The 15,569-nt window shown below is 47.9% G+C and overlaps 1 protein-coding gene, 1 long non-coding RNA gene and 1 pseudogene across 3 annotated transcripts in view; 1 reads left to right on the top strand and 2 right to left on the bottom strand.

Moving 5' to 3' along the window:
- LOC132808144 (zinc finger protein 850-like) overlaps positions 1-15,569 on the top strand; it is a 131,059-nt gene that overhangs the window by 18,084 nt on the left and 97,406 nt on the right. The window lies entirely within an intron of this gene.
- Positions 1-15,569, bottom strand: part of LOC132808145 (zinc finger protein 850-like) — a 51,833-nt pseudogene that overhangs the window by 34,964 nt on the left and 1,300 nt on the right.
- Positions 2,283-8,617, bottom strand: LOC132808154 (uncharacterized). Its single transcript, XR_009642041.1, has 2 exons — positions 8,566-8,617; positions 2,283-3,121 (listed from the first exon to the last, which is right to left on the bottom strand). It is a non-coding gene; the product is annotated as an uncharacterized LOC132808154 (long non-coding RNA).

Below are 15,569 nucleotides of genomic sequence, written 5' to 3'. Positions count from 1 at the left end.
AGGACAAACAGGAAGAAAGTTAGCCACCTGGATACACGAACACCAGCTAGCCACAAAAAGACACGACCTTCTATCCTCGTAGCCCAACATACGGATGAAAAAAAAAAACACCACTTCGACTGGGACATCTATCCTGGGACAGGCTAAGCAACGACATGCCAGAGAATTCCTAGGGCCTGGCTCTCCAATCACAACACCATAAACAAACACATAGATCTAGATACCATCTATCAACCCCTCAGAAAATGAACAGGAAATGACATCACCACAAACCCCAGGAACCCTATCCAGGCCAAACATATAAATCGAAAGCAGGAGACAACAGCGTCGCTTCATTTGGAGGTCGCCACTCCCACCCATACGTTCTCCGAGACAGGTAATGAAACGTCTGGATATCAAACCTACAGCTCAGCGAGCAAACCTACACCCTAATCCTCAACCTGAGCTACAAACCTTGCAAAGTAGAATGTATTTGCAAACATCATGCTGCAAATACAAACCCACCCCCATGGATGATCTATCTCGTGTGTGCATGAGATAGAGAAAACAGTCTATTTCCGTGCTGTTTATCTCTATTTGATAACCGTTGCTTTATTTCTGTTGGTTGTAAATGTTGTTGTAATTCATAGCTGGATCCTCATAGGTGTAAGGGTGACAGAATTCCTCAAGTAGGGCACTGGAAGATTCCTGGGAGACCCCTATTTCTGGTTTACTTCCTCATGAACAAACATTAAGCACGTGTGTACCTATTTATTTACGATTTTGTTTTATTTTTCTTGTTTGATTCCCTGCTATGACTACACCTTGTATTAGGATAGTTGACAGGCTGGGAGATTGTGGCTTGGGTCTTGATTGAATATTTTATCGTTCCAGAAGTTATAAAAGGCGGGGTCAAAGCTTTAGCAGAAATCCAGCAGAGCTGAGAACAGACCGACATCTTAGTCTGTGGGAACAGGGAGATCAACAGAGGATAGAGAAATCAGGTCCTGAAACCAGACCACCCTGTGATCAGTGCTTTGATTAGAGGCATCCTTCTACATCAGTCAATGCCAGTTGTCAGACAGGTGCAGCAAGGCAAGTGGTATATTAGCAGGCTGAACTGAGATTAGAAATGGGGATGTCTTCCTGCAGTTAGGGAGTCATTGAATTTATTCAAGGCTGAGTTCATCTGATTTTTGAACAACAAAGTGTGGATTTTTATGTTGTGTGGATGAGGTGTGTTTTTTTTTGTGGTTTATGTTTTGGATACAGGAAGAGTAGACATTTTTAAAGTGGAAGGCAAGAAAATGGTTTTAAGACCACGACAGAACAGTTATGGTCAGACAGCACAGAAACAGACCCTTCAGTCCAACTATTCCATGCTGACTATGTTCTCAAACTAAACTAGTGCCACTTGCCAGTGTTTGGCCCATATACCTCCACACCTTCCCTATTCATGTACTTATCCACATATCTTTTAAACGTTGCATCTGAACATGTATCCACCACTTCCTCTTTACATTCACTCAATACATGAAACACTCTGTTATAAACAAACTTTTCCCAATTCTGTCCATTCCATGGATTCATTCTCTTTCCTTTCAGTTGCTGCAAGTCATAAATTGAAGCCCAGAATGAAATAAATGGAAAGGAGTTGTGAAGAGAGTACCCTACTCACAGATGGTTGACACAGTAAGGAGGGTGGAGTCTGGAGCAAACCCGAAATGTCGATTTTCCTGCTCCTCGGACGCTGCCTGACCTGCAGTACTTTGCCAGCACCACTCTAATCTTGACCCTGATCTCCAGCATCTGCAGTTCTAACTTTCTCCTGTAAGAAATCAGCAGTTTTAAACCAAAAACCTGTTGCAGTTTAAAGCTCTCATTGAGAGTTTGAGCTCAGTGTGAAGTTCAGGTAATCTTTATTGTGACCCAACTTTGTTACAGCTTCAGAATCTCCCAGCAGAAAGGTGTAGAAAAAAGTAGCAATTTTTTAAAAACAGCTCAAGGTCAAAGTGCAACTCCTCACTTTCTTCATTATTGGTCACCACCGAGTTGTCCCTTTGTAATTGGATCCTTGGTGTAGCCTTAACCTGGAGGAAGTACTGCCTCACTCAGCAATTTCAACCTGTATCCAAGTAAGTTGGATGAGCAGCATAGAGTCAACCAGACTATTGTGGGTCTGGAGTCACGTGTAGGCCAGAGCGGGTAAAGGATGCAGCTGGGACGACTGCTCTAATAACTGCTCAAGTCTTCCCTAAAAAAGAACTGAGTGAATCAGAAGGGGGTTTTTTTCCACCCCCACCCCACCGACAATAGTTTCACCGTTAGATTCTGAACTCCAGATTTCTGACCAAATTCCAATTCCGCCATCTGTTGTGGGAATCGAACTCGGGAGCCACTGGAACTGGGTTGATAGTCCAGTTGGTAAAGGCACTCGGCCGTCTTTCTTTCAATCCTCCTGCAATGCCACGTGATCCCGCTGGTTGGTCAGCAAGGAGGCAGCCTGGGTAACGGCCTTCCCGCACTCGGGGCAGCTTAAGGGCCTCTCCCCCATGTGGATCCACTGGTGGGTCTGGAGGTTGGAGGAATCGCTGAAGTCCTTCCTGCAGTCAGGGCAGGGGAACGGCCTCTCCCCAGTGTGACTGCGCCAATGAGTCTCCAGGGCAGACGGGAAACAAGCCTTTCGAACAGTCACCACACTTCCGTGGTTTCTCTACGGGGCGGGATTCCTCGGGTTTCTCCATGGCCGAAGCTTCAGCCGCACAAACGCATGTGGAGCTTCTCTCCACCGTGAATTCCTCTTTCCAAACCGTATAGCTGTTACACGCTCCTCACTCAGTGCACTGCAATGGTAGGGTCTCTCATCCAGTCCCACTGATGCTGAAAACATACCCAAACAGGAACCAAACAGCTTTGCTCCTCACGGAATCATAGTTGCAAACTGTTGCGGTCCCGATGGATTGGATTGAATGACTGTCAGACATGGACGTCAAAGTAAGGACTGCAGACGCTGGAGAGTCAGAGTCAGAAAGTGCGGCGCTGGAAAAGCACAGCAGGTCAGGCAGCATCCGAGGAGCAGGAGAGTCAACGTTTTGGGCATTAGGCCTTCATCTGTTGATTTTGAAACTTCCATCTTCAGATCCTGAAATGTAAAAAGAGATTACAAAAGTCATCACTGTCAGTGCAGGGTAGAAATTCTGAACAAGCAATTCTACTTTCTGCGGAAAGTTCTTTTCTTTTGTTATTTCACAAAATTGAAAGCACCATCCCACTCTCTCTCTCCCACCTCTGTTCTCACTCTGATCTAACTAATTCCCCTGAAGGTGCTGATTCAGGATCTTCCAGGGGCAGAAAAGCAAAAACGTCAAGACTGACATCTCTCTGAATTTTGGATAACTCCACCTGAAAGTTAATATCTTTCACAACATTGGGATACTGCTGGGAGGTGAGGAGGTCTGATTTTGGGAAGCAAAAAAAAATAATGAGTTTGTGCCAATCCCTTCCCTTCAGAGAATCCCCAGAGTGTGAAAGCAGGCCACTCAGCCCCACAAATCCATACCGACCCCCTAAAGGGTAACAGACCCACACCTATTCCCCTACCCCTATTGCTCAACTTTTACTCCCTGATTAATGCACCTAACCTGCACATCTCTGGGCATGGTCAATCCATCCTAACCTGGACAAAGTTAAAAATCACACCACCAGGTGAGTGTTCAACAGGTTTATTTGGAATGACTCGCTTTCAGAGCGCTGATCCTTCAGGTGGTTGTGGAGAATAAGATCTTAAGACATAACTTATAGAAAAACATTATCGCGTTCTGCCACCGAAATGATATGTTGAACAAACCTGGACTGTCAAGTCTTTTATCTTTTAGACTGGATTGCAGCTATCATTCACATGTAAATCCCAGACCTTCTTGCAAGGCACCTTATCAAGATAACTCGAGGTTTTATAGCAAAATGTGACATCTCAGTTCACATAATGCATTAAAGGTGTGAGGTCAGAGTCTGTCTGTGTCCCAGTCTTGAGTCAGACTGGTTCTATTTCCAAAGTGGAATTTACAAAATATTACATGGATTGACTGCTTACTGATTGTGTATTTTTTGAGCAAAATACACAATGTATCTGCAAATATCATTCTGCAAATACAAATAGAGCCTTATTTCTGGTTTACTTCCTAATGAATAAACATTAAACGCGAGCACCTATTTATTTCTAATGTTGTTTCATTTTCTTGTTTGATTCCCTTCTGTGACTACACTGTGCCTGGATGGTTCACAGGCTGGGAGATTGTGCATTGGGACTTGATTGACTGAATGTTTTATTGTCCCAGAAGGTGTAAAGATAGTTGTTGGGGGGGGTGTCAAAGCTTCAACAGAAATCCAGCAGAGCTGAGAACAGACTGACATCCATATGCCTTTTAAATGTTGTAATTGTGCCAGTCTCCACCACTTCCTCTGGCAGTTCGTGCCATACATGCACCACCCTCTATGTGAAAAGATTGCCCCTCAGACCCCTGTTAAATCATTCTGCTCTCACCTCAAACATATGTCTTCTAGTTTTCTTGGACTCCCCTACCCTGGGGAAAAGACCTTAGGTTTCCTCCCCTATCCATGCCCATTACAAAGGTCTATAAGTTTACCCCTCAGCCTCTGATGCTCCATGGAAAATATCCCTGGCCTATTCAGCCTCTCCCTATAGCTCAAATCTTTTCTGACCCCTTTCAAAGTTTCATAACATCTTTCCTACAGTAGGGAGACCAGAACTGAACGCAGTATTCCAAAATTGGCTTAACCAACATCCTGGACAGCCACAACATGACCTCCCAACTCATCTACTCAATGCTCTGACCAATAAAGGCCATCCTACCAAATGCCTCATTCATTATCCTGTCTACCTGAGACTCCACTTTCAAGGAACTATGGAACCTGCACTCCAAGGTCTCTTTGTTCTGCAACACTCCCCTTAACTCTGTCAGTCCTGCCTGAATTGCTTGACCAAAATGCAACAACTCGAATTTCTCAAAATTTAATTCCATCTACCACACTTTGGCCCATCCGATCAATTCTAATTTATAGCAAACCCTCTTTTCTCTCTCATTCCCAAGCTGAAAATCTCCAATCCACACACTCTCCCTCCATTCTCATTTTGCTGACCCCAATCCCTGGTGTACCTCATCCTGAATGGTCTGGTTCATGCTGATTAAAAGACCCACACTCGGGGGGGGGGGGGGGTTCTAATTGAAACATACATAATCCTGAACAGCCCAGACAGAGTGGATGTTGCTAAGATGTTTCCATTGGTAGGACAGACTCAGACCAGAGGGCAGCGCTTCAAGTAAAGGGAAGTCCTTTTAGAAAGGAGAAACTTCTTCAGCCAGAGAGCAGTGAATCTGTGGAATCTATTTCCATAGAAGGCTGTGGAGGCCAGGTCACTGGGAATATTTAAAACTGAGACAGATAGGTTCTTGAGTATCAAGGGTTAAAGGAGAATGGGGTTGAGAAACCTAGCAGCCACGATTGAATGGGGTGATTAGACCTGATGGACTGAATGGCCTAATTTCTGCTCCTCTGACTTAGGGCCTCTTGCTGTCCTGGACACAGAGTGAGAGAGTTGGGAGCAAGACTAGGCCATTCGGTCTTTCGAGTCAGCACCAGCATTGAACAATTCATAACTGGATATGAATATACCTACAGCTGGGTGGATAGGCTGGGACTTTTTTCACTGGAACACATGAGGTTGAGATGTGACCTTAAAAGGAGGTTCATAAAATCATGGAGGGTAGATGAGGTGAACCGCAGGTGTCCTTTCCCTAGGATGGGGGTTTCAAGATTAGGGAGCAAATGAGGAAGGTGAGTGAAGAAAGATTTTCAAAAGACTGGAGTAGCGCCTTTTTTTTGAGAGTAGTTTGTGTGTGGAATCAATGTCCAGACACGGTGGTGGATGTAGGTACAGTAACAAGGTTTAAAAGACATTTGGATAAGTACGTGAATAGGAAAGGTTCAGAGGGATATGGGCCAAATACACACAGGTGGGACTAGTTTAGTTTGTGAACACAGTCAGCACGGTTTAGTTGGACTGAAGGGTCTGTTTCTGTGTTGTCTGACTCGAACTGTTCTAAAGTGGGCTTAAAACCATTTTCTTGCCTTCCGCAATAAACATCCACTTCTTTCTTGTTCAAAAATCAGATTAACTCAACCTTGAATTTATTCAAATGACCCCCTAACTGCAGGATGACATTCCCATCTCTGAACTCAATTCCTCTTGCTAACACACCACTTGCCTTGCTCATTGCCTGCTGCACCTGTCTGACAACTGGCATAGAAGGACACTGATGCCCCTCTGAACATCCACGTATCATTCCTGATGAAGGGCTTGTGCCCGAAACTTCGACTGTCCTACTGCTCGGATGCACCTTGAATGAATCTACCGTCCCTACCTCTGCTGGCAATGCGTTCCAGGCACCTATCACCCTCTGAGTAACGTACTTTCTGTGTGCATCTCCAACATGATGTCCCAACTCCTGTACTCAGCATGTGAACCATGAAGGCTAGTGTGTTGAACACCTTCTTCACCCCCCTCTACCAGTGATGTAACTTTCAAGAACAATGAACCTGAACACCTCCATGTCTCTGTTCTACAACATGACCCAGGGCCCTACCATTACCTGTTCAAGTCTTGCCCTCCTTTATTTTAGCAAATGCAACCCCTCACTTATATCCATATCCCTCTCATACACACACGCTCTCTCTCAGACATACACACACACCACCCCCTCAAAACTCTCACCCTCTCGCAGACTCATACTCCATCACAATCACACTTTATCAAGCAGGCACACATGCAAAAACATACTCACAGCGCACAAACACACACACACCCACACACACACACACACACACTTCCCTGAAGGGAGTTTCCCTGAAACGTCAATTTTCCTGCTCCTCAGATGCTGCCTGACTTGTTGCTGCACCACACGCTCGATCCTAAACTTATTACCCTCTACTTCTGGACTGCCCCATCCAAAGGAAAATACCATGTTTATTTACCCTATCCATGCCCCTCATGATGATATAAAAGTGTATAAGGTCACTCCTCAGACTCTGGCAAGCTACGGAAAAAAGTCCCAACCTGAACTTCTGTCTCTCCTCACCCGGGTAACCAAGACACATACCTGAGGTCCCAAAGTCTGCTCCCTCGCTGGATTCACTCCAGTTGCTACAAGTGAGCCTGCTCCGTCATTCATTAAGATCATGGCTGATCTATCCATCGTTTCATCTTCTCCTCCCTGCACTGTCACAAGGAACCCCTTAATTCCCCAACCAGGCCAAATCCCACCCAACTGTATCTTGAATATACTTAATGAAGCTGCCTCTATTGCTTCCTTAGCCAGAGTATTCCCTAGATTTTGATGAAGGGCTTTTGCCCGAAACATCGATTTTCCTGCTCTCTGGATGCTGCCTGACCTGCTGTGCTTTTCCAGCACCACTCTAATCTAGACTATTCCATAGATTCACGACCCTCTGGGAAAAGCAGTTCCTCCTCATCTCTGTCTGAAAGCTACTCCCTCTAACCTTGAGGCCTCGTCTCACCCACCAGAAATTACTGGACAGGCTAGGGCTTCATCCCCACAGTGCAATGACATTGGGAAGATGTTTTCATTGGTAGGAGAGACTAGGACTAGAGGACACAGCTTTAAGAATAAAGGGAAGACCTTTAGGAACAGAGATAAGCGATGTCTCCTTTTCTGCCGACAGCGAGGAGCATGGACAATGTACTGGTGACACCAGCGAGCAGGTGCGCTGTTGTTCACACCGAGGAGCAGACACAATGTGCTCTGTGGCGATGCTGGTGTTATTGACAGATGTTAAATGTTCAAATGCCAAGAGGAGAAATAAAGGGTAGAGCCACAGTTCTTTTTCCCCATGTGGCTCAACATTTTATCGCTTTTGTCTGGCTGCTCAACATTTTTTTAAATGTCTTTTCCCCAGAATAGGGGTGAGGTTCACAACTAGACGGCATAGGTTTAGGGTGAGAGCAGAAAGATATTAAAGGTACCTAAGGGGCAACTTTTCCATGCAGAGGATGGTGCACGTATGGAATGAGCTGCGAGAGGAAGTAGTGGAGGCCGATATAATTACAGCATTTAAAAGGCATCTGGATGGGTATATGAACCAAGTGGTGACAAATGGGACTAGATTAATTTAGGATATCTGGTTGGCATGGACAGGTTGGACCAAATGGGTGTGTTCATGTGCTGTACATCTTTATGATTCTAAATAATAAAAAAGTATATTTTTACAAATACCAAACTATCTCCAAGTTAACAAGGCTTAGTGCACCACATACTTTACTAACCATTCTCAACAGGTCCTGCCCCTTCAATAACTGAGGAACATATACATGCTGGTGCATAGTATCCTTCACTAGTATTTACACACTACCCTCAACAATTGTACAAGTAACAGTGAGGGGTAAACAGCACAAGCGCCAGTAAAAGCAGATGGAAAGTGAGTGTAAAATGTGACTATGACAGGACAGGCCCCACATTCCTTCCCCTCCGTCCCCCCCACAACCTGCCTCACCTTTCACCTCCCGGGCCCAGTACCTTCCAGGTGGCCCCATAGTTGACACAGGGGCCGCCCCCACGACCAGTAGAACTCCACCACCCAGGCGGCCGACCAGTTCCCAAGCAGGCCCTTAACCCCATCCGCCTCCAGAATGGTCACCGGCTCCTGCCTGCTGTACAGCCGGCCGGTGTGGCCGTGACACAGCAGCTGCGCCAGGAAGGCGGCGGTGACCAGTGACGGGGGTCTGCCCCGGGCCGCACGGCGCCATTTTCCTAACGACCGCCGCTTCCCCGCTCGAGCGACTTCTCCTCCCAACCGCCTTCACCCCCGCGTGACGTCTGCACGGGGGGATGGGCGGGGCCGGGGGAGCCTCACCGTCACCAAGCAACAGCCACCTCGCGCTACAACTGCTCATTCACAAAAACAAACTCTCCTGTCTCGCTCTGCAGCTGCAGGGGGGGACACTGCCACGTTTCGAGGAGCCCTGTCTACATTGGGAAAGCTCACGGCTCCATTTAAACAGATATTCCGACATCTAACGGAACGGCCTCATAATCTAAAGGGGGTAATGTGCATGGACATTAAAGTAACATGGACATTTTAACGGGGTATTTTTGCAAATAAAGAGATGCAAATGGACGAGATTACATTTCAAAGGGATGTGGCACATTCAAAGGGATATCTTCATATGTAAAGTGACGCAGTTATACCTAAATGAATCTACATTTCGAAGAGACGTTGCCCTGTTTATAAGCAGAGACAATAGGTGTGAATTCTGTCTGTGTCCCAATGTTGAGTCTGACTGACATTTTTCTTAGAAAAGCTCTGCACTTAAATTACATTCTTGAGAAGGTAATTTATAGATTAGAGTGTAGGTTAGGGAGAATTGGCCGTGCTAAGTTACCCATAGTGACCAGGGATGTACAGGTTAGAGTGGCTTGGCCATGGGAAATATGGAGTAAGGGGTTGGGTATGGGTGGGATACTGTTCAGAGGGCCAGAGTGAAATAGATGGGCTGAATGGCCTGCTTCCACATTGTCGGAATTCGATGACCCTCCCCACAAAGGAGCATTTCATCTGCATCTATCCTGTCAAGCCCCTTTCAGAATTCTATTAGTTTCAATAGAGGTATACAGCACAGAAACAGACACTTCGGTCCAATTCGTCCATGTCGACCAGGATTCCAAACTAAACATAGAACATAGAAGGATACAGTGCAGTACAGGCCCTTCGGCCCTCGATGTTGCGCCGACCGAATCCTCCCTAACCTGTACTAGCCCAATAACTTCCAAATGCCTATCCAATGCCCGCTTAAATGACCATAAAGGAGAGTTCACCACTGATACGGGCAGGGCATTCCATGAACTCACAACCCGATACAAACCAGTCCCACTTGCCTGCATTTGGCCCATATCCCTCTAAACCTTTCTATTCATGTACCCATCCAAATGCTGTTTCAATGTTGTAACTGTACCTGCATCGACCACATCCTCAGCAAGTTCATTCCACATGCAAATCACCCTCTTTCAAAATGTTGCCCCTCCGCTTCCTTTTAAATCTCTCTCCTGACATTTAAAAAAATGCCCCCTAGTTTTGAGTTCCCCTACGCTAAGCAAGAGCCATTTGCTATTCACCTTACCTCCACTCCTCATGAATTTATTAATCTCAATGAGGTCACCTCCCCCCCCCCCCCACCTCCTGTGCTCCAATGAATAAAGTCCCAGCCTCTCCTTATAACTCAAACCCTCCAGTCCTTACAACATCCTGGTAAATCTTTATTAAACCCTCACTAATATTATTCTTCCTAATACAGGGCCACCGGAACTGTACTCAGTACTCTGAAAGTGGCCTCACCAACATCCTGTACAACCTCAACATGATGTCCCAACTCCTATACTCAATGGTGTGAACAATGAAGGCAATGTTGCGAAATGCCGCCTTAACCACCCTGTCGAGCAATGATGCAACTTCCAAAGAACTATGTACCTGAACAGCCCCCACCTCTGCTCCCCCACCCCCCATGTCTGTCTGTTCTCTAACACGACCCATGGCCCAACTGTACAAGTCCTTGTTTTAGCAAAAATGCAACCCCTTGCTTTGATTAAGCCTCTCCCTCACACACATACTCTACCTCTCAGACAGACACAGACACACACCCTCAACACTCTCTCACACTCGCAGCCTCATACTCCATCACACTCTCACTTTCCAAGCATACACACACACACTTCTGTGCACACACACACAAACTCACATGCACACTCTTTCATGCACACACACACACTACTTTATGGGGTGAAATTGTATTGGCAAAATTATATTTGCAGATACATTCAATTTTATTCAAAAAGCACACAAACTGCAGGCAGTCAATGCATATAATATTTTACAAATTCCGACTTTGGAAACAGAACAAGTCTGATTCAAGGTTGGAATACTGACAGACTCAAATCTCACACCTTCATTGCATTGTCTGAGCAGAGATGTCTGTTTTTTATAAAAGCTTAAGTCATCTCAAAAACACTGTTACATATTAATGAACCAAAGTCCGCACCCATTCTAAGAGATGAAGACTATCTCAGTTTGTTCAATATATTCGATCAGTTGCATGACACTGATCTTTTGATACAAGTTCTGTGTCTTATGATGCTGTTCCATGAGGCTTATGTGTTGATGAGGCAAGATGGTACAGATGAGGCGATAAGAGAATTACAGATCACCGAGGAAGGATTGAAAGAGAGAGTTAAGAAGAGCAAAGAGAGGACACGAGCAGTCTTTATCAAATAGAATAAAGGAGAACCCTAAAGCTTTCTATAGGTCTGTGAGGAATAAAAGGATTAGATTAGATTAGATTACTTACAGTGTGGAAACAGGCCCTTCGGCCCAACAAGTCCACACCGACCCGCCGAAGCGCAACCCACCCATACCCCTACATTTACCCCTTAGCTAACACTACGAGCAATTTAGCATGGCCAATTCACCTGACCCGCACATCTTTGGACTGTGGGAGGAAACCGGAGCACCCGGAGGAAACCCACGCAGACACGGGGAGAACGTGCAAACTCCACAGTCAGTCGCCTGAGTCGGGAATTGAACCCGGGTCTCTGGTGCTGTGAGGCAGCAGTGCTAACCACTGTGCCACCGTGCTGCCCAGATGATTAGGGTAGGAATAGGGCCAGTCAAAGACAGAAGTGGGAAGTTGAGTGTGGACACTGTAGAGATCGGAGAGGTGCTAAATGAACATTTCTCATTGGTGTTCACTCAGGAAAAGAATGAGATATGAGACATTAGACTCGAAAGGATTGAGGTTAGTTACGCACAGGTGTTATCAATTTGAGAAGGAGTGAAAGTAGACAAGTCCCCTGGGCTGGATGGGATTTATCCGAGGATTCTCTGGGAAGTGAGGGAGGAGATAGCAGAGCCTTTGGCTTTGATATTTGAGTCATCATTATCGACGGGTTTAGTACCTGAGAACTGGAGGATTGCAAATGTTGTGCCCTTGTTCAAGAGAGGGCATAACTACAAATTGAGGGGTGATAGCTTTCAGACAGATGTCAGAGGCAAGTTCTTTACACGGAGAGTGGTAAGGGAGTGGAATGCCCTACCTGCTAAGGTAGTCAACTCAGCCACATTAGGGAGATTTAAACAATCCTTAGATAAGCGCATGGATGATTTTGGGATAGTGTAGGGGAACGAGCTGAGAATAGTTCACAGGTCGGCGTAACATCGAGGGCCGAAAGGCCTGTTCTGCGCTGGATTGTTCTATGTTCTAAACTTACTGCAGGAGGCTGAAAGAAATAAGCAGCTTTAAAACAAAAACCTCTTGGAGCTCAAAGCTTCCAATGAGAGTCTGAGCCCGGTGGTAAGTTCAGGTATCCTTTATTGCAACCCAACTTTGTTACAGCTTTGGATCCCCCCAGCAAAAAGGCAGAGAAAAAGAAGTTGCTTTTTGAGCTCAAGGTGAAAGTGCACACACCACACCTCCCCTGTTTCCCCCGTCCCCCCACTGTCTTTAATATTGGCCAGCACCAAGTTGTCCCTTTGTAACTGGATCCTTGGTACCGCCGTAACCCGGAGGAAGTATTGCCTCACTCAGCAATTTCAACGCATACTCTGTCTCCAAGTAAGTTTCTCCCCTGGAACGACTGAGTGAATCCTTTCCCACAATGGCGGTTCCCTTCCCTAACAAGGGAGACGGAATCAGATGGGGGCTTTCTCCCCTGCACCACCCCCTCCCTGAAACGGTCTCATTGTTAAATTTCGAACTCCACATTTCTGACTGAATACCAATTCTGCCATCTGTCATGGCGGGATTCAAACCCGGGAGTCCCCGGAAATGGGTTGGTAGTCCAATCGATAATGGCACTCAGCCTTCACTCCTTCAATCCCCCTGCGATGGCACGTGAACTCGCTGGTGCTTCCGCAGCTGGGAGGAGTAGGTGAAGCCCTTCCCGCACTGAGAGCAGGTGAACGGCCTCTCCCCGGTGTGGATCCATTGATGCCTCAGCAGGGTGGAGGATGTGCTGAAGCCCTTTCCGCACTTGGGGCAGCTGAAGGGCCTCTCTCCCGTGTGGATCCGCTGATGGGTCAGCAGATGGGAGGAATACCTGAAGGCCTTCCCGCACTCGGGGCAGCTGAAGGGCCTCTCTCCCGTGTGGACCCGCCGGTGGGTCAGCAGATGGGAGGAATACCTAAAGTCCTTCCCGCACTGAGAGCAGGTGAAGGGCCTCTCCCCCTTGTGGACCTGCTGGTGGGTCAGCAGGTGGGAGGAGCAGTTGAAGCTCTTCCTGCATTGAGAGCAGCTGAACTGCCTCTCCCCCATGTGGATACGCTGGTGCCTCAGCAGGGTGGAGGCCTGTGTAAAGGCCTTCCCACAATCAGGGCAGCTGAAGGGCCTCTCCCCCGTGTGGACCCGCTGGTGCCTCAGCAGGGCGGAGGAGCAGGTGAAGCCCTTCCCGCACTGAGAGCAGGTGAATGGCCTCTCCCCCGTGTGGATCTGCTGGTGGGTCAACAGGGTGGAGGAATTCCTGAAGGCCTTCCCACACTCAGGGCAGCTGAAGGGCCTCTCCCCGGTGTGGACCCGCTGGTGGGTCAGCAGGTGGGAGGAATCACTGAAGGCCTTCCCACACTGAGAGCAGGTGAACGGCCTCTCCCCCATGTGGACCCGCTGGTGCCTCCGCAGGGAGGAGGAATCGCTAAAAGCCCTCCCACACTCAGGGCAGCTTAAGGGCCTTTCCCCTGTGTGGACCCGTCGGTGGGTCAGCAGGTGGGAGGAATTGCTGAAGGCCTTCCCACACTCTGGGCAGCTGAAGGGTCTCTCCCCCGTGTGGACATGCTGGTGGCTCCGCAGGGCGGAGGAGCAGGTGAAGCCTTTCCCGCACTGAGAGCAGGTGAATGGTCTCTCCCCCATTTGGACCCGCTGGTGGGCCAACAGGGTGGAGAAATTGCTGAAGGCCTTCCCACACTCGGGGCAGCTGAATGGTCTCTCCCCTGTGTGGACTCGCTGGTGCCTCAGCAGGTGGGAGGAATACCTGAAGCCCTTCCCGCACTGAGAGCAGGTGAAGGGCGTCTCCCCCATGTGGACCTGCTGGTGGGTCAGCAGATGGGAGGAGCAGGTGAAACCCTTCCCGCACTGAGAGCAAGTAAACGGCCTCTCCCCCGTGTGGACCCGTTGGTGGGTCAGTAGGGTGGAGGAATGTCTGAAGCCCTTCCCACACTCAGGGCAGCTGAAGGGCCTTTCCCCCGTGTGGACACGCTGGTGCCTCAGCAGGGAGGAAGCCTGGGTAAAGGCCTTCCCGCACTCGGGGCAGCTGAAGGGCCTCTCCCCCGTGTGGACCCGCTGGTGGGTCAGCAGGGTGGAAGCCTGGGTAAAGGCCTTCCCGCACTCGGGGCAGCTGAAGGGCCTCTTCCCCCATGTGGACCCGCTGGTGGGTCAGCAGATGGGAGGATGTGCTGAAGGCCTTCCCGCACTCTGGGCAGCTGAAGGGCCTTTCCCCCGTGTGGTTCTGCTGGTGGGCCAACAGGTGGGAGGAATGTTTGAAGGCCTTCCCGCAGACAGGACAGGAGAATGGCCTCTCCCCGGTGTGACTGCGCCGATGAATCTCCAGGGCAGACGGGACACGGAAGCCTTTCCCACAGTCACCACGTTTCCACGGTTCCTCCACAGGGCGGGAATCCTCAGGTTTCTCCATGGCTACAGCTTCAGCTGCATACAAACATGTGTAGAGCCCCTCCCTGCCGTGAAATCACCTTTCCAGGCCGTATAACTGTTTCAGGCTCCACACACAGTGCGCTGCAAAAGTGGGGTCTCTCGTCCAGTCCCACTGATGCTGAAAATGTCCTCAAACAGATACCAAAAAGCGTTGATCCCTCTCACAGAAATCACAATCAAAAATCGTTACTGTCCCGATGGATTGAGTGACTGTCAGATATTGACATCAAAGTGAGGACTGCAGACACTGGAGAGTCAGTCGAAAAATGTGGCACTGGCAAAGCACAGCAGGTCAGGCAGCATCCGAGGAGCAGGAGAGTCAATGTTTCGGGCATAAGCCCTTCATCCATTGATTTTGAAACTTCAGTCTTCAGATTTTCAAATACTCTGCAAAAAGAGATTACAAAAGTCATCACTATCAGTGCAGGGTAGAAATTCAGAACAAGCAACTCTATTTTCTGTGGAATATTCTTTTGTTGTTCCACAAAATTGAAAGCACCATCCCTCTCTCTCTCCCTCTGTTCTCACTCCGCTCTAACTAATTCCCCTGAAGGTGCTGATTCAGGATCTTACAGGGGCAGAAAAAGCAAAAAGATCAAAACTGACAACTCTCTGAATTTTGGATACCTCCACCTGAAAGTTAGTATCTTCCACAACACTGGGATCCTGCTGAGAGTGAGCAGGTCTGATTCTGAGAAGCAAAAAAAAGTGTGTCAATTCAGGGTAAACCTGCAATGTAGCTTCTTGAGGAAGGACCAGACACAAAATGGTTAACGACCCCAGGAAGGTGGGAGCAAAATGAAACAAC

This window comes from Hemiscyllium ocellatum (genome assembly GCF_020745735.1).
Source record: "Hemiscyllium ocellatum isolate sHemOce1 chromosome 27 unlocalized genomic scaffold, sHemOce1.pat.X.cur. SUPER_27_unloc_33, whole genome shotgun sequence".
NCBI classification, from domain to species: Eukaryota; Metazoa; Chordata; class Chondrichthyes; order Orectolobiformes; family Hemiscylliidae; genus Hemiscyllium; species Hemiscyllium ocellatum.
This window is presented reverse-complemented; position numbering and strand designations above follow the sequence as displayed.